General features: G+C 33.1%; 1 protein-coding gene across 9 annotated transcripts in view; it reads left to right on the forward strand.

The window, feature by feature from the left end:
- The window catches only part of EPHA6 (EPH receptor A6), an 815440-nt gene that overhangs the window by 100120 nt on the left and 689032 nt on the right, over positions 1-26288 (forward strand). The gene's annotated exons all lie outside the window — the stretch shown is intronic.

A 26288-nucleotide genomic window follows, 5' to 3' on the forward strand; every position in this document is an offset into this window, starting at 1 on the left:
CAAGACTACATAGCGCAGCAAAATTCTACAGTAGTTGGCTTAGGGCAACCATTGAAGTAGGAGGTAAGGAGACTTCAAGATATATTTTTTTTAAGAAAGTTTAGACTAGAGTACAGAAAGGTAGAGCAGAATTTGGGTCACTGGAAATAGAGAAACCAGGACATGGGAAGGATGGCGATAAGAGAAAGGACACAGGGTTTCTGCAAGGATAAGATTATCAGGTCTGGGATTGTAGGACACTGAGGTGCCAGATAAATGACTCCTGGATTCCTGGTAGGAGTGGTAGACAGCAAAAGAGTCAGGAATTGGATACTGAGGAAATGGGGTTCACAAAAGTAGACCCCTCAGTTGGGTTTATAAATATGACTTCTTGCCACTTGTCTTACTCTTGATGGAATATGATGGAAAGTGATAATTATAAGATCTGTAGAAGTAAAATAAAAATAGTAATACAATTACAAATAATTTGTGTGCCTCTGATTTCTGTCATGTATCATTCATTAAAATATGCTTAGCACTTTCTTGAGAATTTTACTATAGATACCTTGAATGCAAATATTTTAGGGTTGACCACTTGAATAATTCACCTTATCTTCTTATAATAGTAATTGTGCACCTGTTGTGTTCAAGGGACTGTTACAGATGTTATTTATTATATACTCTACTGAAAAAAATGTTTACTTTATTTCTTTTTATTATTACAATTATCTGTTATGAATATGGAATAGTTGCAAATAAGATATATTAGCTTCTGATGTCTTGCAGCTATTTCTAGACCTCTATTTTTGTTAATAAGGGAAAATATTTTGATATTTTCCTTCTGTTGTTGTTTTATAGTTGCCTTATTTTTTTCATTTTTTGTTTGCATTGATATAGAAGCTTTTGTTTGCATTGATACTCTCAATTTTAGTATCTTTTATATTCAGTAAAAGTTGTCAGGTTCAAGAGAATATACAGGGATATTTCATGTTTTTACTTTCTGTAATTAACTATTTTATTATTGATTTTTAAGATATCCAGTACTGCCTTCCTAAAGTCATATATTTGGTATAATAATTTATAGTATATTCCGAGATATACAACCTTGAGAAAATGTCAAAATCCAGTACCATTCAAACAAATAAATTTATTTTTTTTTAGCTTTCTCTTCTATTGGCCTATATTACATGTTAATATATAATTTCATTCCAAAGGCCAGTTTAGTCTTATATACTTAATACCTTCTATTTTCTTCTACAAATATAGGAATAAAATTGAATAACCACAGAATTTTGCAAAATGTTTCAGATATTTTACCAGAAGTTTTCCATATCCGATCACCAATGATAAAGTGTGGTGATACGAAATACTGACTTGTATAGCTTTTTTATAAGACTGAATTTTCTGTTGCATGTTTTGCATACTTTCTGTACTGGGATAGCTTATTTGTAGTTCTTAGCTGAGGTCAATAGGTAGGGTAAAAATTATATTTCTTCATTGTTTTTTATTCAGATTTTAGCAATTTCACTTCATATTCTGAGATGACAATATTATTAACTGAGTGAGTCAATGAAGTACAGTGGAATCTAGTGGTAGCTGGGTGGGAGAGTTGGTTGGATATGAGAAGATTGCTGTAGAGACAGAGAAGTAAGCATTTGTGTTGTTTAATTTTACAATAAAGACAATATTTTTTCTATATTCTTATTGTTGTAAACTGTTGATGACTTTGAAAGCAAAAGCTATTTGAGTTTATTTGGAGGCACTAAGATGAAAGGATCATCTTAATCCAGTCTTAAGGGGATGGCTTTGTTGACATTAATCTACTATGAGCCAGAAATAAAGTTTTCAGAGATTTGTAAAGTAATTGAAACACTGGGAAAGATGAAAAACAACAACCAGAGATTTCTTTTGCTTTATATTGATTCAGTTAGTGAGCAATATAGTCTTCAAGATTTCAGCAATAGATGTAGAAAGGTGTGGCCAGATAGACTTTTGATGGCAGATAGGATATTTTTCATGTTCCTTTAACTGATTTTTTTTTTAAGATTTTATTTATTTATTGGACAGAGAAAGACACAGCAAGAGAGGGAACACAAGCAGGGGGAGTGGGAGAGGGAGAAGCAGGCCTCCCGCCAAGCAGGGAGCCCGATGCAGGGCTCGATTCCAGGACCCTGGGATCATGACCTGAGCCGAAAGCAGACTCTTAATGACTGAACCACCCAGGAGGCCCTTAACTGATTGGTTTTTTTTTGTTCTGTCCTTAAATTAAATAGTTTGGATAGATTTTTCAGGACAGAATGGTCCTGAAATGGTATATTAACTTCCTAAAGAATTAGTTTTTAAACTAATATAGTTACTGTAGGTGAGAATTATTTGGGTACATCTCTCAGGTTATTAAGAAAAAAAACAATAATTATTTAAAAATTTCTTAGTCTGGCCCACTAGATTCAGAATCTTTGAATTAATTTTTAAAAATAAGTACCAGTGAATAATTCTGGAATAAAGAAAAATGTAATATGAATTTTCACAAATATCTTTACTTGTTTGATTAATATTTATAATTTTCTGCTATCTTCCTCCCACTGACATTTGGGAATGGCAAATATCCACATGTAAGATCTTAAACCAAATGTACAATGTGTGTATGTTTATAATAAAAATAACAATGTCTGTCATTTTGTTTACTGTTTATAGTATATTCTGAGATATACAGTATATATATTCAGTATATATTTGTTTAAATATAAATTTATTTATATTTTACCTCTTTCCAGGAAAGATATGAGGCAACTGATCATAACACTCTGATTTCCATGTGAATTAATTTATAACTTTGAAAATAAATATGGAATAACTTTTTAATGTATTCTAAATATTGCATCTTAAGAAGCCTTCACAGTAACTTTTATGTTGAGGGTACTCAATATATGTTTTTTATGTAAATGAATGGAATGAAGTCAAAAGACATAATAGATCTCCAGTGAATTGTATAACTCAACAGTTATGTAACATCTGGAATACCATGGCCTAAAATCTCAACTTACTTTAACAGGAAACTGTGGATGAGAGTTATGAATGTTGATTTTGCTGCAGTTTATGCTTGATCTTGAGCAAGATCTTGTGTGTTTCTGGGCATATATTTCTTCAACCATACAATGTGGGAATTGGTCTAGGCATAATCTAAGCTTCCACCCTTCTATCTGGTGTCCAGGAATAGCCCATTTGGGCTTATATCCTCCCATAACTAGTTAGCTTATTAATTACTGAGTATACCCAACTCATATCTGTGTAATTCTAAATGCCAATAAAGCTTTTCTTATACTGAGCTAAAATCTGTCTTCCTAAGTTTTGTGTTGTTCATAAGTGCTGAGTGTGCCTTCAGTATATTCATAAAAAAAAAAAAATTATTGATGAAAATGTTTTGCAGGACTGGACAGGACATTATGTTATGGTTACATTTTTAAACAACAACAACATTTGTCAATCCATTTTTAATCAGTACCTTTTGAACATGGCCATTCAATTAGTAGTAATTAAATAATTGTCCTTGTGGTTCCACCAACACTTTTCCATTGTGCACGGAAGGACATCACAGAAACTTGACAAATGCGTTCAAAGTCCTAATCCATTTTTTTCCTTTTTTTTTATTATGTTATGTTAATCACCATACATTACATCTTTAGTTTTTGATGTAGTGTTCCATGATTCATTGTTTGCATATAATACCCAGGGCTCCATTCAGTACCTGCCCTCTTTAATACCCATCACCAGGCTAACCATCCCCCCACCCCCTCCCCTCTAGAACCCTCAGTTTCTCAGAGTCCATAGTCTGTCATGGTTCGTCTCCCCATCTGATCCCCCACCCCTTCATTTTTCCCTTCCTATGATCTTCTTCTTCTTTTTTTTTTAACATATAATGTATTATTTGTTTCAGAGGTACAGGTTTCTCAGAGTCCATAGTCTGTCATGGTTCGTCTCCCCATCTGATCCCCCACCCCTTCATTTTTCCCTTCCTATGATCTTCTTCTTTTTTTTTTTAACATATAATGTATTATTTGTTTCAGAGGTACAGGTCTGTGATTCAACAGTCTTACACAATTCACAGCACCCACCATAGCACATACCCTCCCCAATGTCTATCATCCAGCCACCCCATCCCTCCCACCCCCCACCACTCCAGCAACCCTCAGTTTGTTTCCTGAGGTTAAGAATTCCTCATATTAGTGAGATCATATGATACATGTCTTTCTCTGATTGACTTATTTTCGCTCAGCATAATACCCTCCAGTTCCATCCACATCGTTGCAAATGGCAAGATTTCATTCCTTTGGATGGCTGCATAATATTCCATCATATATATATACCACTCTTCTTTATCCATTCATCTGTCAATGGACATCTTGGCTCTTTCCATAGTTTGGCTATTGTGGACATTGCTGCTATAAACATCGGGGCATGTACCCCTTCGGATCTCTACATTTGTATCTTTGGGGTAAATACCCTGTAGTGCAATTGCTGGGTCATATGGTAGCTCTATTTTCAACTTTTTGAGGAGCCCCCATACTGTTTTCCAGAGTGGCTGCACCAGCTTGCATTCCCACCAACAGTGTAGGAGGGTTCCCCTTTCTCCACACCCCCGCCAACATCTGTCGTTTCCTGACTTGTTAATTTTAGCCATTCTGACTGGTGTGAAGTGGTATCTCATTGAGGTTTTCATTTGGATTTCCCTGATGCCGAGTGATGTTGAGCACTTTTTCAAGGGTCTGTTGGCCATTTGGATGTCTTCTTTGGAAAAATGTTTGTTCATGTCTTCTGCCCATTTCTTGATTGGATCATTTGTTCTTTGGGTGTTGAATTTGATAAATTCTTTATAGATTTTGGATACTAGCCCTTTATCTGATATGTCATTTGCAAATATCTTCTCCCATTCTGTCAGTTGTCTTTTGGTTTTGTTGACTGTTTCTTTTGCTGTGCAAAAGCTTTTTATATTGATGACATCCCCATAGTTCATTTTTGCCCTTGCTTCCCTTGCCTTTGGCGATGTTTCTAGGAAGAAGTTGGCGTGGCTGAGGTCGAAGACATTGCTGCCTGTGTTCTCCTCTAGGATTTTGATGGACTACTATATCACATTTAGGTCTTTCATCCATTTTGAGTCTATTTTTGTGTGTGGTGTAAGGAAATGGTCCAGTTTCATTCCTCTGCATGTGGCTGTCCAAATTTCCCAACACCATTTGTTGAGAGACTGTCTTTTTTCCGTTGGACATTCTTTCATGCTTTGTCGAAGATTAGTTGACCATAGAGTTGAGGGTCCATTTCTGGGCTCTCTATTCTGTTCCATTGATCTATGTGTCAGTTTTTGTGCCAGTACCATACTGTCTTGATGATGACAGCTTTGTAATAGAGCTTGAAGTCCAGAATTGTGATGGCACCAGCTTTGCTTTTCTTTTTCAACATTCCTCTGGCTATTCGGGATCTTTTCTGGTTCCATTACAAATTTTAGGATTATTTGTTCCATTTCTTTGAAAAAAGTGGATGGTATTTTGATAGGGATTGCATTAAATGTGTAGATTGCTCTAGGTAGCATTGACATCTTCACAATATTTGTTCTTCCAATCCATGAGCATGGAACGTTTTTCCATTTCTTTGTGTCTTCCTCAATTTCTTTCATGAGTATTTTATAGTTTTCTGAGTACAGATTCTTTGCCTCTTTGGTTAGATTTGTTCCTAGGTATCTTATGGTTTGGGGTGCAATTATAAGTGGGATTGACTCCTTAATTTTTCTTCCTTCTGTCTTGTTGTTGGTGTATAGGAATGCCACTGATTTCTGTCCATTGATTTTATATCCTGCCACTTCACTGAATTCCTGTATGAGTTCTAGCAGTTTTGGGGTGGAGTCTTTTGGGTTTTCCACATAAAGTATCCTATCATCTGCAAAGAGTGAGAGTTTGACTTCTTCTTTACCAATGTGGATGCCTTTTATTTCTTTTTGTTGTCTGATTGCTGTGGCTAGGACTTTTAATACTATGTTGAATAGCAGTGGTGATAGTGGACATCCCTGCTGTGTTCCTGACCTTAGGGGGAAAGGTCCTAATCCATTTTGATGGCTGCATTTTCTAAGAAGGAAGGATGTATGAAAGGAAGGAGGGAGAGAAGGAAGGCAGAAGAGAGGAAGGAAAGAAGGAAGGAATTCATTTACATAGATAAGACTTGCTATTAGAAAATCCATAGGGTTCTTCTTTTTTTTTTGAAGATTTTATTTATTTATCTGTTAGAGAGAGAGAGAGACCACAAGCAGGGGGAGCAGCAAGCAGAGGGAGGAGCAGCCTCCCCACTGAGCAAGGAGCCCGATGCGGGACTCAATCCCAGGACCCTGGGATCATGACCTGAGCTGAAGGCAGGTGCTTAAAGGACTGAGCCACCCAGGTGTCCCCATAGGGTTCTTAATATGTAAGAATTTTGCTTTGCAAATATGATTCCCTCTATATGTTCAGTTTATCCATGTATAAGTCATGAACCAATTGCCAATCAATAATGGAAATAACAGATATATCCTCATGAAATTTATAGGCTAGCAAGAGATAGAAAAAAGTGAACAGGAAATTCCAATATTGTGAGATAAATGTGTTGATGTGAAAAATACCTGGGTCCTGTGAAATAATAGAGGAAGCACCAACCCCAGTGATAGAGGTTAAGTAAAGCATCTTAAGAAAAGTAGCATCTGATTGGAGACCTGAAGTTTGGGTGGGATTTAATCAGGCAAAAAGTGGAAAGGCAAAAGTTTTTTAGAAATAATCAGAAGTCCTTAAGCAAGAGAGAGCACAGTGATTTAAAGAAAGGAAACATGGTTGAATATTCTAGCAGCATGGTTTTTGAGAGAGGGAAAAAGCAGTATAAGATGGAACTAGAGAATATCCAAGAGTTTTTTTTTAAATTTTTTTATTGAAGTATAATTACCATACCATGTTATACTAGTTACAGGTGTACAACATATCAATTCAACGATTACATATGTTACTCAGTACTCATCAATATAAGTATAGTCACCATCTATTACCATACAACATAACAATATTATTTAATGTATTTCCTATGCTCTACTTTTTATCTGTGTGACTTATTTATTTTATAACTGAAAGTTTGTCCCCCTTAATCTCCTTCATCTAAATTCCACCCATCACCCTACCCATTTCCCCTCTGGCAACCAGGAGTTTGTTTTCTGTATTTAAGAGTCTAGGGTTTTTATCTGTTTCTCCTTTTATTTGTTTTGTTTTTTAGATTCCACATATAAATGAAACATATGGCATTTGTCTTCCTCTAACTTATTTCTCTTAGCATAATACCCTCTAAGTCCACCTATGTTATAACAAATTGCAAGATCCTATTCTTTTTATTGGCTGAGTAATATTCCAGTGTGTGTGTGTGTGTGTGTGTGTGTGTGTGTGTGTGTGTGTGTGTGTATACACACACACACATATATATATACCACATCTTCTTTGTCCATTCATCTATCTATCTATCTGTCATGGACACTTCTGATGCTTCCATATGTTGACTGCTGTAAATAATGCTGCAGTAAACATAGGTGTGTATGTATCTTTTCGAATTAGTGTTTTTGTTCTCTTTGGGTAAATACCCAGTAGTGGGATTACTGGATCATATCGTATTTCATTCTGTAATTTTTTTATTCAAGTATAATTTACATACAGTGTTATATTAGTTTCAGGTGTACAATATAATATATATTATAATATGTATTTTAATATATTTAATATAGTTTTAAATTTTTCAGGAACCTTCATACTGCTTCTTGTAGTGGCTGCACTAATTTATATTCCCACCAGTGGTGCACAAGGGTTCCTTTTTTTCTGCATTCTCACCAACACTTACTATTTCTTGTCTTTTTGATTCTAGCCATTCTGATATCTCATTATGGTTTTGATTTGCATTTTTGTGATGATGAGTGATGTTGAACATCTTTTCGTGTGTCTCTTGGCCATCTGTGTGTCTTTGGAAAAATGCCTGTGCCCATTTTTAATCAGATTATTTGGAGTTTTTTGGGGTTGAATTATATAAATTCTTTATATATTTTGACTATTAACCCTTATGGGATGTATCATTTGCGAATATCTTCTCCCATTCAGTAGGTTGCCTTTTTGTTTTGTTGATGGTTTCCTTCACTGTGCAAAAGCTTTTTATTCTGATGTGGTCCCAGTAGTTTATTTTGTTTTTGTTTCCCTTACCCAAAGAGACATGTCTAGGAAAATATTGCTATGGCTGATGTCAAAGAAATTATTGCCTGTTTTCTTCTAAGAATTTTATGGTCTCACATTTCACATTTAGTTCTTTAATCTATTTTGAGTTTATTTTTGCCTATAGTGTGAAAGTGTGGTCATGTCTCATTCTTTTGAATGCTGCTGTCCAGTTTTTCTAGCAGCATTTATTGAAGAGACTGTCTTTTCCTCATTGTATATTCTTGCCTCCTTTTTCATAGAATAATTGAGCATATATAAATGTGGGGCTTATTTCTGGGCTTTCTCTTGTTCCCCTATCTATGCGTCTGTTTCTGTGCAGTACCACAGTGTTTTGATTATTACAGCTTTGTAGTACATCTTGAAATCCAAGATTGTGTTTTGAAAGGTGTTGTATATGTTACATTAAAGAATATGGATTTCATTCTAAGGGAGTGACACAGTTCAGTTTATACAATGAAGGTCCCTGTGGCTACAGACCCTGCTCTGTCTTACTGTATATTGCACGCTTTAAAACTTTTAGTAGGGGAGAATTTCCTAACTTCCCAAACCTGATCATATCCCCCTTGCATATGCTCTTTAGCACTTTGCACTTCACCTGCAGAATGCATGTTATAATTATAATAGGATAATAAATTGTGAGATTAGATGTTCGCTGTCATAATCTCTGGGTCATAATCTCTGGGTCATAATCTCTGAGATAGTAGAGACCAAACTGTCTGGTATATTGCTGTATCATCAGCATGTCTCAGTACCTTTTATGTATGTTTTGAATGAATGATCTATAGGAATTTAAGTACCATGAATAAGAATAATTTAGTTAAAGAGAACTAAAAATCAGTGATGATTTTAATCTCTTTTCTTTCTCATTCTTTTTTTTTCAAATGTTTTATTTATTTATTCATAAGAGTCAGAGAGAGAGAGAGGCAGAGGCAGAGGGAGAAGCAGGCTCCCTGCCTAGCAGGGAGCCCGATGCGGAACTCGATTCCAGGACCCTGGGATCATGACCTGAGCCGAAGGCAGATACTTAACCATCTGAGCCACCCAGGCACCCCCCCCCTTTTTTTTTAAATGTTTTCTTTCTCATTCTTATCTCCTTGATAAGACAAATATTTGTTGAGGACCTTTCTATTGCAAGTGTTGTGATAGAAACTAAGGAAGATAAGTGATGTGGTATGTGAATAATAAATATTTTAAAAATTGCTACAATTCAAGCAAAGTATATTGTAGAGGTACAATCAGCAATATTAAGTAAACAACTAAAGGTATAGATTTCTTCATCTCATTACAACTTAAAAAAAAAGTTTTATCTTTTATAGATCTCTTATATTCCTGAAGCTGCATGTTAACTTCCAAATGTTTTTTTATACCAAAATAGAAAGAATTGCCTTAGTTGAGCTTTTAAAGTATAATTACAAACTTGCTGTTAGTGATTTGTTAAGATAAAACAGTAGTCTAAAAGATTAGGAGATATTGATGAATTGGAAATAGCTACCTTTTTGCTATTCTTAAAAATCTACTGATGTTTTTTGATCAATGATAAGTTAAGTGCTTGTCTATTCAGGGAAGTTTTAAATTATGTAAAAATAAAATGTTTTTTAGCTGCAAAAGTGAATATGACTTGAGACACTTTGTAATTATGTTTTTCAAAAAGCCATTCTAGTTATGAAAGCAACTACAAATGTACTGATAAAAGTACTTAAATTCAAAAGGATCTATGTAGAATTTTGGCTTCCAAAGCAAATATTAAGTTGAAAAATTTCTGGCAAAGTTAATTTCAGCTCTTAAAGTTATCATTTGTGGTTTAAAAAGAACAGGAATTCTAGAGAACCCAACTCAGTGGAATTTATACAGTGTATAAAGAAACTACTTCATAATTTTTGGCAGAGTTGAATGGCAACATGGCAGTTTAGAAGAGAAACTCCTAGTAAAGGTTATAGGTATTAACCAGAAAGAAAAGAAAGTTGGGAGAATCTTGTTTGCTATGGAAATAAGATTTATACGTATTCTGGAATAAAATTCTCTGTTTTGATTCCCCTGCTTGCACTCTTTCTGATATTGAAATAGAAATTAAAAGTATGTTGAAGAAGATTATCTGAATTCTTTTGTGAGACTGTGAGAAAGTTGTGAGGTAAAAAGAAAAATCAAATTTCAATTGACCAAAATTACATATACAAATTAGTGAAGAACAGTGTTAAGAAACAAAAACTTTTAGATAGGTAATTCAATCAAATAATGTTTGTGTTAGTATTTAAACATTAAATATGGGTACTATGGATTGAATCTGAAAGTTTATAAAATTATGGGCACATTAAGTCATCAGGTTTTAAAAAACTATAGACTGTGAAGAAATAAGGTATGTCTTCTTTAAAGGAAAATAAGGGAAAAAGAAATAAAAGTAAGCCATAGTAGCTACCAATTATATTTTAATGTAAGGAAAATGTCACATATATTCAAGTACGTGTTTCTTTATATTGCTTTAAAATTGAGCATTTGCGAATAATGAATCATTGAACACTATGTCAAAAACTAATGATGTACTATATGTTGGCTAATTGAATTTAAAGAAAAAAATTCTATTAAGAAAACAAAAAAATTGAGCATTCCTTTATTTGTGTGTTTTAATTATTTACATTTTAGTGTTAATAAGAAGCTTTTTTTTCTGTAAGTGGTACTTAGTAATTTAGGCAAATACAACGTATCTGTACCTGAAGAAAACCGTTGTTCCCTAATGAAAGCTATGGAATTACTGACTTAAAGTATAGGAATAGTTAAATTGTTATTGTTTGGCTAGAATGGGAAGTCATGAGGGGAATAAATTCCACCTACTATGTACCTAATACTTTACATTTATTTTGAAATTAATTCTCACAAAAATTCTTTCATTAATTGCTATTCTCATTTTATAGATAAGGAAACTAAAGCTTATAAAGTATAAGAAAATTTCTTTTTTTTCTAAAGATTTTATTTATTTACTAGAGAGAGAGAGCGAGAGAGAGCACGAGAAGGGCGAGAGCACAAGCTGGGGTGCAGGGTGGGGGGTGAGGAGAGCACAGAGCATGAGCCAGCCTGGGGACAGGCAGATTCCCTGCTGAGCAGGGAGCCCAACCCTGGGATCATGACCTGATCTGATGGCAGACACTTAATCGACTGAGCCACCCAGGCGCCCCAGTATAAGAAAATGTCTTACATAATACCAGCATTTTTTTTTTCAGGGAGTCAAGATTTAAATAAAAAATATGTCTCAGTCTAATCCATGTTCTTCCCTTTACGCTACAATAGCCCTTCCACATGATGTTGATTATGGTAACAATTGCAGCAGCAGTAGAAATAATACTAGTAATAGCATACATTTACTGGGCTTACTGTGTTCCAGACATGTCCCCAACACATTGTATACATTAATTCCATTTAATCTGAAAAAGAAATCTATGAGGAGTGCCTGGGTGGCTCAGTCTGTTGAGCTCCCAACTCTTGATTTCAGCTCAGGTAATGATCTCAAGGTTGTGAAATCAAACCCCGGGTTGGATTCTGCACTCAGGAGGCAGTTGGCTTGAGATTCTCTCTTTCCCTCTACGCCTCCACCCCCACGCATACTTGTGCTCTCTCTCTAAAATAAATGAATAAATCTTTAAAAGAAAAAAGGACTCTATGAAATTTGTACTGTTTTGTCCTAGTTTTACAGGTGAGAAGAAGTAATTAGGAAATAGGAGAAACCACCGTTGTATGGATATGTGTAGGTTTATGTGATCCTAGAAATGCAGGTAGTGAAATGCAGGCCTTTAATAAATTAAAATTTTATAATACTTTGTATTTCAATGTGGTTTTAAATATATGTCATCCTTTTAATAATTTATGGTTTAAAAATGCTGATAATTGAGTCCTTGAAAAGGTTATAAAGTATTCAAGTCCTAAGGAAAGAGAAATGCAGAAGAGACCTATTCATATTTGTGGCTGGGTAAAAGAATGATGTGGGTATATTTGAACTTCTTAGTCTCATATAAAAGACACAATTAAATTTGCTTTTTGACTTAGGAGTTTGAGAACAGAACTTTAGGGAACCAGTCCACATTGGTTGTCTGTAAACAGGTGTCTAACTGGAGATAGAAATGGTGATATTGATCTCTGTAAAGGTGAAAGGAATAAAAGCATAATTAATAATTCTCTTAATTGAAGTGCAGGGAGTAGTTGAAATCCTCTTGTAGGCTTTTCTTTGTATCATCTTTACCACATTTGGTAATAGTAGCATGGTAGTATTATTGGCATTACTTGATAGGTTAATAAATATCCTTCTGTACTGAGGGAAAAAAAATATATGGAGTAGACTTGAAGGGACCACAGAAAAAACAATGAACTGCAGTGTGGAATGGTAGACATTAAGTTGGGTCTAACATGGCAGAATGCATAAAAGACTGTCTTTTGATTAAAAGACTTATTACTACCTGAGGAGACCATTATTATTATCGGTCTCCAGAATCAGGGGGTCAATGAATTCAAAATACTGGGCAATCAGAAGATGTAAGAACACCCTCCTATTGCAAAGACCCAAACTCAATAAAATTTGCAAAATGAGAAATCAGTATGTTTTATTAATTAACTTGTGTAACCTCATACTTAGTAATCTTCAAAAGTGTGGAAGATTTAGTATTTGTGAATATCTACAGTGCCATTAATTCTTCAATTTTATAATTACAGCTAAAGAATTATTTCCAGTGGGACTCCTTTGATTCTCTCCTATGTGGTATCTTTCAAAGATTTTTGCCATAGACAGTATAATTTTTACATTGCAATCCAGTATTTAGAAAGTCATAAAAATACTTGTCCTTACTACTTTCTATTTTACTTTTTCTAGTCTCTCCTCCTACCCCTCCCCTGTCTCTATCTCCCGTCCATCTTTTCTTTTTTTTTCCCCCATCTTCGTAGTCATGACCCACTAAATTATTTTGATGACCCAGTCATGATTGAGATTTGCAGTGCATAGAGATTGGAGCACAAAAAAGATTATGAGTTATAGATAATTATTACTAAATTTGCATATATGCTAGAGGTTCAAATAGGTTTAAGAGAAAAACAACAAATGGTATACTTTTCCAAATGGGTAAAATTGCATTTTAAATTTAAATATTAAATATTTATAGTCTAATGTTATTAAAACATGAAAATTATCCTTTTAGTTAATTACCTTTAAGATTTCAAAAGTTGTGCTATGATATAGCACAACTATATCATATATAGTTATATATAAAATGGATAGTATATAAAGTATATATCATATATATATATTTAACAGATAGTTAACATATAATGATTAGTTAATATATAAAAGCATTGCCTGATGGCTAAAATTTCTATATGATGGATAGTTAATATAACTATAACAGATAGTTAATATATAAAAGCATTGCCTGATGGCTATACTTTCTTTGCCCATTCAGTGATGGAAGGCAAAGTGCAAGACAGCAAAGAGATATGAGTAGGAAATGTATGAGTTTATACTTTGGGACCTTACTTTATAAGGCTTTTTGAAATTGTGTTTTAATAGTATTTTAAATAATTTGTATTTGGATTTCATATTCATTTAGTAAAAATAAGCATTTCACATTACAAACATGGATTGAAGTGTGTATAAAACATAAAGGAAAATATCACCCTAATTTAAAAAAGTTAGATGTCAGATGCTTGGGGTCTGTTTATGGAATCTAGAAATAAGTCAGTCAAAACATGTTTTAGGAACTCTTTTGAAAGAGATTTTGAAACAGTATTTTGTACAGGTTTCCAATAAGAAGGTTAATGTTTGAGCTTATAAAGCAAATGACCAGAATCCTACCATGAGATGTCTTACCAGAATGTTTATGACTGTAAAACTTTTAAATTACTTCTCATAATGGGCAAAATAAAATACCATAGAAACTATGGTATTTTATGCAGTGTGTGGCAGGAAAGGTGGAAAGCTAGTTAATGACTTTGAAATCTTAAAAAAATAATTGAATATTTTATAGAGTTATGTGTAAATTGTCCTGATTTTATGAAGTGGTGCTTTCAGAAAAAAAATAACATTTTTAGAGATAGTTTAAATTCAGTCTATTATACAGTCTTTATTCGAATTATATAGAAACTTACTTAGTAATATTCCTTTACTTATTTATTTTTTATTAACATGCAATGTATTATTTGTTTCAGGAGTATAGGTCTGTGATTCATCACTCTTATACAATTCACAGTGCTCACCATTGCACATACCCTCCTCAATGTCCATCAACCAGCCACCCCATCCCTCCCACGCCCCTCCACTCCAGCAACCCTCAGTTTGTTTCCTGAGATTAAGAGTCTTTGTCTCCCTCTCTGGTTTTGTCTTGTTTCATTTTTCCCTCCCTTCAGTAATATTTCTTATTTATTTTTTTAATGTTTAGATTCTAGCTTATATGTGAGGAATGACCAAAAGCAATTGTAGTGATATGAAAGCATAGTATATTACATTTGATTTGTTACTTTATTTCACATTCTTATATATTTAAGTTTCTGACTGATAAATTTCTATCGGGGGAGAGAAGTTTTTTCATTTATAATACTACATAATGAATTTAAAGTGTTCTTGAATTAATTTTTTAAATAAATCAAATACATAAGTAAGGAAATATTACTTTAATAAAATATCTATGTCACTATTTCTTTTTTTTTTTTTTTAAGATTTTATTTATTTGACAGAGAGAGGCACAGTGAGAGAGGGAACACCAGCAGGGGGAGTAGGAGAGGGAGAAGCAGGCTTCCCGCAGAGCAGGGAGCCCGATGCGGGGCTCAATCCCAAGACCCTGGGATCATGACCTGAGCTGAAAGCAGACGCTTAACGACTGAGCCACCCAGGCGCCCCTGTCACAATTTCTTAATATCAGCTGGGAAATTTTATAGTTGACATAAAACAAAATCTAAGTTATCCCTCTTCATTCTACTACATTATTCATAAATAAGATATGGCAACAATAGAGTATGGCCATTTTTAATAACTGTGTATTTGAAAAAATGTCTATTCTTCGCAGGGTTTAAGGATGTGTTTTATTTTTATCATTAATATCAACAGTAAATGATTAGATAATACATTAGAATACTACTGTGCAAACCAGAGGAAATACGAAGTATCATGAATTTCAAAACTAGAGAATCTTTTTGGGAATAACAAAAGCTCATAGATTCAGGTTTGAGAACAAGGATTAAATTTACATATCTATACATAAAATACATAATAAAAGAAGATTTAGAAAGTATTCAATTAAAGTTTGTGGCAGGATAATAGATTCCATAGAAATTCATAAAAGTACATTAATATTATCTACAAAGGAATGTTATGTTGTCTCTTGCTTAAAAATGATTCATTTAGGCACTTCATTTAATTTAGCTTTAGGGAATTTTTTATATTTATGTCTATTTCAATAAGAGTAACTATCTTTTTTCAGTCTACCGAGGCAGGGTTTTTAATTGACTGTAATAGCTTTTAGGTATTGGATACTATTTAAAGTCTCATAGATGTAAAACCCTATGCCTTTGGCCAAAGTAGAAATGTGTGTCCATCTCTAATAATACTTTCCTTAATATTTCTTCATTTGACAAATCACTTTGCTGCAAGCTCTTTGTGTTAATAAATATATTGTGGATTTTTTTTCCTTTATTTTCCGTTCTGTGTTGTCTTAGTATTACACTACTCTATAGAAGAAGAAAAGGAGTGCATACAAATCATAGTGCATCTCTGAGTCTAAATCTGTAACTTGTAAAGCTCTCCTTTGGTAATTACCCACTTATTTGATTTAAATACTCATTAAAAAATAAATTTTTAACTAGTAGTATATGTAACAGCTAAAACCATAAAGCTTCTAGGAAAGAAAAACAACAAGAGAATACATGACCTAGAAGTAGGCAAAGATTTCTTAGAGACTACTCAAAATACTTGCATTACAAATTAAGTTAAGGAGACAAGGGAAAAGGCAACAGAAGTTGATATTATCTTTTGCTTCTCATTGTAATAAATGGTTGGTGGAAGAAAATAGTAAAAAAAAAAAATTGCCAGAATAGTTGTATGTTACATAAATTTTCTTTATCAATAAGTGACATGTTTTCCTATGACAAAAGATGTTTAAACTTAAACTTTAAATTAAAATCAAATTGATTGGTGGAAAAGTGATTAAGTGATGGAAAATGCACAGGATTTAAGGGTATAATTTTCATCTACTTATCATAAATTCAAAAGATTCCCTTTCATTACACTAGAGTATAGAGAAAGTAGCAGAAAATATTAAACAAAATGAAAACATGCTTCCATTTATTCATTCATTCAATTCGCAGTATATTTAGTGAATGTTTATTTAGTGCCAAAGACCTGCTCTTCAGGAGTTCTTAAGTTTCTTTTGATTAACTAAGTTATATTTACAAAGACAAACCAGCAGACACATTTCCATTTTGATAAACTATCCTTGTGTTGATATGTAGGCATTTCTTTTGCAATTTAATTATTCCAGAGACCTTTGAGGAAGACTTCCTGTATGGTTTTCTTTATGATTGTGTGTGTATATGCTTTATTATATTTTAGTATGCATATAAATTTAGTATGCATATAAATTTTAAAATATAAAAAATGCATATATTTGTGCTTTCAGGAAGACTTCCCATTTTTAAAAAAAATAAAAAGAGCTCCATAAAATGGCTTCAACTTAAATAATATTTCTTGTTCTCTGTTATGGAAACTTAAATAGTTAAAACTTAAATTGTAGAATAAAAATAATTTTTTCAATTTTGAGTAGAATTTGAAGAGCTAATTTTTGTAAGATTTAAAAGAAAGTTTTACTTAATTCAAGATTTTATGGATTATAATAAAGGAAAATAACTTTAGCCATATTTTGTCCAGAATTCTTTAAGACAATTATCTATATAAGAAAAAGAATTCTGATACAGATATCCAACAACACTGCAATTTGTTTAGGTTAATTATGTTTTACTTTAAGGTTAAGGATTATCCATATAGCTTTATCTAGAAAAACAGAAAAATATACATAGTAAAAACTCACTGGTGACAGTGTTATATGTTGTAATTTTCTTTGTGATTAGCACTACAATGAGAATGTTACTCTGTAAAAGTGATTACAATTATGTGATATTTGAAAATCAGTAAGCACTTATTTTTCTTTCCCAGATCATACATAAATAGAATGTATTAGTTAACTACATAAATCATTTTGCATGTTTACTTTTTGTATTATTATTACCTTTTAAGTACATTTGTGTTTGGTTAAATTTTTTAAACTTCAAAAGTATACAGAAAAGTTGAATGTATCATTTCTAAAAGCATATATTTTTGTGATTATTATTTTTCTCTTACTGTAAAATATTCATGATTTTAATGAACTGGCCCTGGCTGTTCTCTCAATGCCTTTATAAAGCTCTCAGTTAGGATAACTAAAGAACTAAAATTAATTTACAGAGATGATTTTGAAATTTATTGAAAAATCATAACTGTTAATGCACTGTGTGTATATTTGTGATAACATAGAAATCAGGTTAATGGAGCTTCTGTTGGTCAAGATTATGAAAATTTAAGCATGAAAAAGAATAATGACTGAAGTTGATTGAAACATATTAAGTATATTAAAATCCATCAGTCTACCTTGATATGAGAGAGAAAACAAAAAAAGTCTTATTATTTGATAACTATTTTACCAAATCCTTACTCTGAAAATATGCAATTAAAGAAAAGAATTAAGCATTTATGTTCATTTTCTTGTAACAGCTCTATTTCTCGGTAACCAAATAGTCTCAGTTCATGAGGGACAGCTTTTCATTACAGAAAAATGCCTCCAACTAAATAAAGAAGGAATGATAGTATTAGAAAAATCACCATTTTTAAAAACTTAATGGAATATTTAATTCAGCACATAATGTCAAAGGATATTAAAATCACTATGTAAAATATTTAGGGTAACAAATTGTTCAGATTAAAAAAATAGAGTCATAATTAATTGCAAGATGTAGACCTGTATTGGATATGTCAGTAAATTTGAAAATAGACTATATTTGTAGATAACATTAAAGAATCAATGTTAGTTTTATTAAGTACAATAATGGCATGATGGTTATGTAGGAAAATATATCTTTAAAAGAGGCTGGCTAAAGTATTTATAATTTAAATGTTATTATGTCTGAAATTTTCAAAAAACTGAAATGATAAAAAATGCTATCTGTAATTAAATCTAAGTGATGTACCTCATCCAACTTTATATCCTCCTGTATCTTTTGCATTTTGGGGGAAAATTTTCCAAATAAAATATTTTAATAACTATTATAGAGTGTACATTAATTATCTAGCCTACCTTTTGCATTTTATTACTTTATGAAAGGTCTATAAAAAGAAAACCTTTTTCCTAGTATTTAACATATTTCATAATTACTTAAACCACATGAATTAGAAATAATGAAAAAATGATGAATGTTTAATAGGATTAATCTGCTTTATTTAGAAGGAAATTAAATTGCCTTAGTATATCTCCCTCTACTAATGATATATTTAATTATTGGATCTCCAGGTTTCAAAAGTTGCAGACCTTCCTTTGTTATTCATCTATTATTAAATTTCTTTAGCTAAAGACATCAAAAACTCTAATTTAAATACTTCTATACATTCAGAATCCACACTTTGCCACAGACAGATATCTAGATAGCAAATACTACAGCTTCTTAGGATTCCAGTAGCTCTACTTTGGTTTTTAAATTTCTTCAATTGAAATTATTTATGTTATAATATAATTTGCTTGTAATTCTACAGTTTCATTAGCACCTTGCAAAAAGATGGAAAATAGGGAAGATTCAGGATATAGACACAGATCATTATGGCAGTAAAAATGTATTTAGGACATGGAAGTTTTTTGGAAGAGAAGAATTTAGTGTGAAATTATAGGGATACAGAGTTTATGACTATAAATTTTAAATTGAAATTGGAGGAAAGTTAAGTATGCGAAACAACTAATTGTGGATTGAGGAGTCAGACAAAGAAGGAAGTATAGATATTTGTTTCTATTTTGGGGTATCATAAATAATACTGTGATAATCATCTTGTTATACAAAAGGAAATGACCAGACAACAGTTGTCATTCTTTTTTTTTTTTTTTTTCTTTTTAGAGAGAGAGAGAGCAGGGAGGGGCAGAGGGAGAGGGAGAAAGAAAATCCCAAGCAGGCTCTATGCTAGGCGTAGGCGTGGAGCCTCATGCAGGGCTCGATCTCAGTACCCTGAGATCGTGACCTGAGCTGAAATCAAGAGTGGGACTCATAACCGACTGAGCCACCCAGGTGCCCCCGGTTGTCATTCTTGATAAGAAATGGCTTTATTACTGTAGTGTTTTGTGACAAATTTTTTATAACAATTAAGAAATAGGCTCTGAAGTAGTATTTTAATGTAGGGAACAAACAAGTTTAAGATTTTTACATTAAAAATCATATTACTTGTGGGCGCCTGGGTGGCTCAGTCGTTAAGCGTCTGCGTTCAGCTCAGGTCATGATCCCAGGGTTCTGGGATCGAGTCCCACATCGGGCTCCCTGCTCCGCAGGAAGCCTGTTTCTCCCTCTCCCACTCCCCCTGCTTGTGTTCCTGCTCTCGCTATGTCTCTCTCTGTCAAAAAAATAAATAAAATCTTTAAAAAAAAATCATATTACTTGTTAATATTTTTACAAATATCTGAATATTATGGCATTTTCCATTCCCAAAAATCCCACTTACATACACACACACACATTCACACACACACACGCACACTCACACAAACAAACCTTGTCCAATAGTTTGGTTTTTTGAAGGAGCAGAATTTATGCAAGTGATTTTTTCAAGGAAACAACTTTTGCAAAATAAGGGTCTAGAGTCAATTGCTTGAATTCCATAAGGATCAACAATGATTTAAAATATTTTCTTCAGTAAACCTGAAAAATACATTTTAGTTACATCCAAAGAATCTTCAAACTTGTAAGGCTTTTGATACCAATAACTGCTAGAATTAAGTTGTGCATGTGTAGAGATTTTTCTGTTTTGCTCACAACTATACCAAGTGCCCCCAAAACACTTGGCATATAATGAGCATGAAATTAATATTATATTTTCATAGCACCATATGAGTCTGCTTACCAAAGCTAGTAATTTAAAAAAAATAGTGTGAAACCCTGCTATAACATTTCTTCAATAATGCAAATATGGATATCCCACATTTGAAAATGATTCCCATTTATATAGTTATCTCACCCTTGTCGTTCTATAAACTTGTCAATGATACAACCCAACATTTTACTTGGTTGGTTTTTTAGAACTTAACATAGCATTAATATTGAGTTTTATTTTATAAGCCAATTTAATAGGCTAAAGATATTTTGGTCTGCAAATCTTTGCATGCTAGTTGGTCATTGGAATTCATCATTGATATTTCTTTTTTTGTAAATTGTCTGATCATAACTTTTACTACCTTTCAGAACTTCTCCATGGTCCTTACTTTTTTAGATGTTTCCGCATATGTGTCTTTGAACTTTAGTACTTCATAGAATTTTAATGATCATTAGCTAAATATTTCATTCTATGAGCAGATTTTGTATCTTCATCATACTCTGCCACATCAAGAAAAAAATGATTATCTACAACCAATTCTGAAAGAGTAGTAGCATAATGCCAACAATGATATATAAAAAGTTTATTTATAAAATGTTAAAAAGAGAAAAAAAACAGAAGTCACCTCAATAACATCACTTGGTCAATTATAATATTCGACTTTTCAACAAATACCTTGAGGTTATAATTTTTAATTCAGTGCCCTACACTTTTAAGTAACTCAAACCTCTAATATTTTCTAGATTTTTTTTATTGAAGTTTAACTGACATGCAGTATTATATTAATTTTAGGTGTAAAATATAGTGATATATTTTTTCATATCACAGAATGATCCCCATGGTAAGTCTAGTTACCATCCATCACCATTCAAAGTTACTACAATATTATTGACTATATTCCCTATGCTGTATATTACTTACTCATGACTTATTTTATAACTGGAGGTTTGTACCTCTTCATTCTACTTACCTGTTTTTCCTACTCCCTAGCACTTCCCCACTCTGGTACCAGTAATTTGTTTCCTGTATATATGAGTCTGTTTCTGTTTTGTTTTGTTTTTTAGATTCCACATATAAATGAGCTCATATGATAGTTATCTTTCTCTGTCTGACTTATTTTGCTTAGCGTTATGCTCTCTCCATCCATTAATGTTGTTGCAGATGGCAAAATTTCATTCCTATTTATGGCTGAGCAATATTCCATTGCACATATATACCACATCTTCTTTGTCCATTCATCCATCAGTGGACACTTAGGTTGTTTCTATATTTTGGCTATAGTCAATAATGCTGCAGTAAACATAGGAGTGCATGTATCTCTTCAAGTTAGTATTTTAGTTTTCTTCAGGTAAATACCCAGAGGTGGAATTGCTAGATCATATGGTAGTTCTATTTTTTTTTTAAAGATATTTTTTATTTATCTGTTTGACAGAGAGATAGCACAAGTAGGCAGAGTGGCAGGCAGAGGGAGAGGGAGAAGCAGGCTTCCCGCTGAGCAGGGAGCCCGATGCGGGGCTCGATCCCAGGACCCTGGGATCATGACCTGAGCTGAAGGCAGCTGCTTAACCAACTGAGCCACCCAGGTGCCCCTGGTAGTTCTATTTTTAATTTTTTGAGTGACCTCCATATTGTTTTCCATAGTGACTGCACTAACTTACATTGTCGTGCATGGTGTACAAGGGTTCCCTTTTCTCCACATTACTGCCAGCACTGTTATTTTTTGTCTTTTTGATGATGGCTGATTTGACAGGTGTGAGGTGATATCTCACTGTGGATTTGATTTGCATTTCTCTGATGATTAGTGATGTTGAACTTCTTTTCATGTGTCTGTTGGCCATCTGCATGTCTTCCTTGAAAAATATGTATTCAAGTCCTCTGCCCATTTTTTAATCGGCTTATTTGTTTTTTGGGTTTTTTTTTTTTTTTTTTGGTGCTGAATTGTATAAGTTCTTTATATATTTTATATATTTTAACCTGTTATTGTGTAAGTTCTTTATATATTTTAACCTCTTATTGGATATAAGATTTGCAGATATCTTCTCCCATTCAGTAGATTGTTTTTTCATTTTGTTGATGGTTTCTTTTGCTGTGCAAAAGCTTTTTAGTTTGATATAATCCCATTTGTTTATTTTAGTTTTTGTTATCCTTGCCTGAGGAGATAGGTCCAAAAAAGTATTGCTAAGGCTGATGTCAAAGAACTTACTGCCTATGTTTTCTTCAGGGAGTTTTATGGTTTCAGATCTTACACTCAAGTCTTTAATCTATTTCGTATATTTTCGTATATTGTTAATTTAGTAATAAGCTACTCTTCCAACAAGTTTAGTACTTTTGTAACATTTATAAAATAATTTATGTATTCGTTTTCAGTTTGGATTCCTAGCAAACAAATGATGCCTATAGTTAAAATCTCCTAAATTCATAATTAAAAAAAGAAACAATTGTTTTACTTTATCCTGCTTGGAATTTGCTGAGCTTCCTGAACCTGTGGGTTTCTTTGTGATGAAACTTAAAAAAAAATTGTCATACTTTTTTCAAATATTTCTGTCTCAATCTCTCTGTCCTCTCTGTCTGGGACTCCAAAAACGTATATGCAGGATATCTTCATACTGGCTCTCAGGTTATTGACATTGTAGTCCCTTTTCTTCTTTTCAATCTTTCTTTCCTCTGTATACTTTAGTGTGGATTATTTACATTAACAGGTGTTTCACTGATTCTTTTTCTATTTTGTCCAATATGTTTTTAATCTCAACTAATGGATTTTTTATTTCAGATATTGCGTTTGTTCAATTCCAGAATTTCTTAGTTGCTATCTGGTTAGTGTGTTTATTTCAATTGACAGATTTTTCTCTTGATACTGGGCCTCATTTCCTTGTTTTTTCACATGTTTAATAAGTTTTCTTGCACACTGGACATTATGGATGATATATTTTAGAGACTCTGGATATTGCAAATTTCTTCTGAAAACTTTTGAATTTTCTTCTAGCAGGCAGTTTAAATGACTCACAGATCCCCTTGTTTTTTTAGAGGCTTGGTTTTAGGCTTTGTTAGGGCTATTTCAGTCTATTAATGGTTTTGCACTTAGTTGTAGATAGTCCCTTAGTCTGCCAACAAGGAGAGCCAGGATATTTACAGTCTGAATTTGTCGAGACTTAACTGTGAACTCACCTCCCTTGGGGTAGACAGCTACTAAAATCTCTACTAAGCTCTTTCAAGGCTTTCTGTTGTTTTCTTCTGGGCTGCTTTTAGCCTTGGTTGGAACAAGGGCAGTTAGAGTGGTGTCTGTGGGCAGCTTTTGGACTCCTCCTTCTTTGACTCTCCACAGTCACACCCCCAGCCCTAATTTCCAGCTGCTCTGAAAGCCAGAGTCCAACTTCTGATTCCTCCATAGGGTTTCAATAACTGCAGCTTTCTACTTGAGGTCTTTCTATCCCCTTCCAACCACTCCACCCCCTATATTAGAGATGGAGGATGCCCTCAGTATAGATGGGGTGTCTAAAATCTGATGCAGCACCAGTGTAATACTGTTCTTTCAAGGATCTCATCTTCTTTAGTCTCTGCCTCCCTTAAGTCTCTTCCACTTCTCTCCCCAGAGTTTATTTTTATTTTTATTTTATTTTATTTTATTTTATTTTAATTTTTTATTTTATTTAAGCTAGGCTACCTGTATCAGAGGCTGAAAATACCCCCTTGTAATTTTTTCAACTCTTTCTAACCACCTCGTATCTTAAAACCATGGACCTGTGAAATTTTATTTATCTTTTAAAATTTGTTTTGTGACCCTTACGAGGCTTATTTTTGAGGTCCCCTTCCCCCTTCTTGCCATCCTGTTATAGCTTCATGTTATTTTTACCTTCTGCCAATATTATATATAGATATATATATGTGTGTGTATATATATCTTTGATTTCTTCTTTTCTGGACAGTTTTGGGTATCTTTAATATCATCCTATACAAGCAAACAAAATTTAATCTTAGAACATTTTTTGCTTTATTTTTAGGGTAGAAAAGCAGTTTACCAGGAGTTCACTGCAGTTACCATTCTAGGATGGTATATTTAGAGTAGAAGATTCCAGGGTGCCGGGGATACTGCTGCATCCTATCAGCAGTACCCTAATGGGGACAAAAGGTGGGGATGGATTAATGACCTTTCATACCTTAGACTTAAGGACCTGATGGTCTGTACACCTGAAAGCATCTCAAAGCCAGCAAGTACTTCTATAATCTCTTACCCCTACCCATTACTAAACTTAGAACCTGTCCATTGAGTTAGATTTGGAAATTTACTGAGGGACTCCCAGTATTTACAATGGCAACTCAACAGAAAACTTTGCAGTTTTTCTACCATAAGTCGCTCCTGTTGCCAAATATTATATTTTTCACTGCAGGCCAGTATTATCTAAAGTGTAGACTGGAGAGAAATGTCCCATGACATGTTTCACCAAAAATGGAAGCATATAGCATACCATTCCTGGTAGGTATTCCTAAGTTAAAATAGAATTTTAAAGAGTGAAGTATTTTTAATTATAAAAATAAATAATCCAACACAAGCATGCACACAACATTTAAATTTGATTCTCAGGCTTCCCAAAATTTGTTTCACCGAGGAATTGTTTTGTTATTTTGTATGAGTTTTCTCATTTCTACCTGCTGCTATGCAAAACTATTTTGTGCGTCTTTATTAAATTCAAGCTGGGGGCGCCCGGGTGGCTCATATGGTTAAGTGTCTTCCTTCGGCTCAGGTCATGATCTCAGGGTCCTGGGATCGAGCCCCGCGTCAGGCTCCCAGCTTAGTGGGGAGCCTGTTTCTCCCTCTCCCTCTGCCTCTCCTGCTTGTGCACTTTCTCTCTCTCTCTCTCAAATGAATAAATAAAATCTTTAAAAATACAAAATAAATAAATAAATAAATTCAGGTTGGCCTTAGTCCATGTAAACTTACCAGTTGTCTTCTTTTTATTCTTTATTGCTCTGTAACCTAATTAGATACAGGGAACTTAAAAACCCTTTATTTAATAACTAAATTGTATTAATCTTTGTTTATCCTATAATGAAGTTTGTAATTAATAGTGTTCATGAGCTTGCTACCATTGTTTTTGCTTTATTTGCTTACTCAGCTTAATACTTTGAGGATCCATATACTTAGAAAATTTCACCTTTTTTCCTTTAAACTGCAGTTTATACTCTCTCTCTTATAAGGTACTGCCTTACATCTTCCAAACAATTTGATATTTAATATTTAAAATTTAGCTAATATCAACTAGTGTGTGTGTGATGTCTATCTAATTATTTGATATAATAATTTTCCAAGGAGACAAAAGGAATTTGCCATTTTTCTCCTGTTAGAGCACCTGTGGCTTGTGAACCCTGTATTTCATTACTAAATTATGGAAAATGAAGTTTTTACTAGTTTCACCTCTATAATATGCCTAGTTTATCTGTTATACCTTTGAAAATATTCCTCTTAGGCTGTTCTTTTGTTCAGCCTCAAACTTTTTCCTGGTTCCTTTTTTTTTCTTTCATAGTTTGCTCTTTTCAATTTTGAATTCTGCTTGCTTATGTAAAGTGGCAACCTGTTGGCAAGAAATTTGTGAAAATTAAACTGATTTTACTATTATTGTATGTTTTCACTTTGATAACTTCATATTTAAAAGATATATTTAATACTGAATATGAACACTTGGGAACTCTGATGAACTCTTATTTTTGTAGCTATCTTGTAAGGATTTTATTTGCTTATGTTACAGCCGATCTTGAAGAAATGCACCTTCTATTTTGTAGGGTTTGGGTCACAGCAAGCTGTCTCTGAGCACACTTTTCAGTTTCACAGGTTTTCTTATTGTTCATAATCAGGTGTTCTGATTGTTCATGATTTTCTTTAAGTTTCTGCAATATCTATTGGTGAATATTGTCATTTTAGAAATTTGTCATTAAATCATAGGTTTTTC

This window comes from Halichoerus grypus, chromosome 1, assembly GCF_964656455.1.
Source record: "Halichoerus grypus chromosome 1, mHalGry1.hap1.1, whole genome shotgun sequence".
NCBI classification, from domain to species: Eukaryota; Metazoa; Chordata; class Mammalia; order Carnivora; family Phocidae; genus Halichoerus; species Halichoerus grypus.